At 44.6% G+C, this 1611-nt stretch overlaps 1 long non-coding RNA gene across 1 annotated transcript in view; it reads left to right on the top strand.

Moving 5' to 3' along the window:
• Window positions 1–877: 877 nt before the first annotated feature.
• The window catches only part of LOC130587697 (uncharacterized), a 6635-nt gene continuing 5901 nt past the window's right edge, over window positions 878–1611 (top strand). Inside the window, exon 1 of the long non-coding RNA XR_008966837.1 lies at window positions 878–900. This is a non-coding gene — a long non-coding RNA (uncharacterized LOC130587697). The remainder of the gene's footprint in view (window positions 901–1611) is intronic.

Genomic DNA, 1611 nt, shown 5'->3' on the forward strand with positions numbered 1-1611 from the left:
AATTGGGGACATCTGGGGACATTTGGGGACATTCAGGAAAAAATTGGGAAAAAATTGGGGAAAAATTGGGAGAAATTTGGGGAAAAAACGGCGAAAAAACGGCGGAAAAACAGGGGAAAAATGGGGGAGAAATGGGGAAAAATGGGGACATTGGGGACATTGGGGACATCGCCGAGGTGGCAGGTGACAATTGGGGACATGAAAAAATGGGGAAAAATGGGGAAAAAGTTGGGAAAAAACTGGAAAAAAATTGGGAGAAATTTGGGGAAAAAACGGCGGAAAAACGGAGGAGAAATGGAGGAAAAATGGGGGACATTGGGGACAATGGGGACACTGGGGACATTGCGGACATTGCCGAGGTGGCAGGTGACAGCTGGGGACAAATTGGGAAAAATTGGGAAAAAGTTGGGAAAAAATTGGGAAAAAATTGGGAAAAAACGGGGAAAAAATGGAGAAAAAACAGGGAAAAAATGGGGGAACATGGGGGAGAAATAGAGGAAAAAATTGAGGAAAAAATGGAGGAAATTGGGGACAATTGGGGACATTTGGGGACATTTAGGGACATTTGGGAAAAAATTGGGGAAAAAATTGGGAAAAAATTGGGAGAAATTTGGGAAAAATTTGGGAAAAAAATGGGGAAAAAACAGGGGAAAATGGGGGAAAAATGGAGGAGAAATGGAGAAAAAATGGGGGAAATTGGGGACAATTGGGGACATTTGGGGACATTGGGGACAGTCAGGAAAAAAATTGGGGAAAACATTGGGAAAAAATTGGGAGAAATTTGGGAAAAAATTGGGGGAAAAACGGCCGAAAAATGGAGGAAAAACGGGGAAAAATGGGGGAAAAATTGGGAGAAATGGAGGAAAAATTGGGACATTGGGGACATCGCCGAGGTGGCAGGTGACAATTGGGGACATCTGGGGACATTTGGGAAAAAATTGGGGAAAAATTGGGAGAAATTTGGGAAAAAACGGGGAGAAATTTGGGGAAAAAACGGTGAAAAAATGGAGGAAAAACAGGGCAAAATGGGAACAATTTGGGGACATTGGGGACATTGCTGAGGTGGCAGATGACAATTGGGGACAAATTGGGAAAAATTGGAAAAAAACCAGGAAAAAATTGGGAAAAAATTGGGAGAAATTTGGGAAAAAACGGGGAAAAAACGGCGGAAAAACTAGGGAAAAAACGGGGAAAAATGGGGAAAAATTGGGACAATTTGTGGACATTTGGGAGCATTTGGGGACATTTGGGGACATTTGGGAAAAAAAAACGGGAAAAAATTGGGAGAAATTTGGGGAAAAAACGCGGAAAAAACGGCGGAAAAACGGGGAGAAATTGGGGGAAAATGGGGAAAAAATGGGAAAATTTGGGGCCATTGGGGACATCGCTCCCAGTAACCCCCAGTAACTCCCAATCCCCTCCCAGTCCATCCCAGTCCATCCCAGTCCATCCCAGTCCATCCCAGTTTGATCCCAGTCCATCCCAGTCCATCCCAGTCCATCCCAGTCCATCCCAGTCCATTCCCAGTCCATCCCAGTCCATCCCAGTCCATTCCAGTCCTTCCCAGTTTGATCCCAGTCCATTCCCAGTTTATCCCAGTCCATCCCAGTT

Source organism: Malurus melanocephalus, unplaced genomic scaffold (assembly GCF_030028575.1).
Source record: "Malurus melanocephalus ecotype Western Australia unplaced genomic scaffold, MMel_1.1 scaffold_2275, whole genome shotgun sequence".
In the NCBI taxonomy this organism is placed as follows: Eukaryota; Metazoa; Chordata; class Aves; order Passeriformes; family Maluridae; genus Malurus; species Malurus melanocephalus.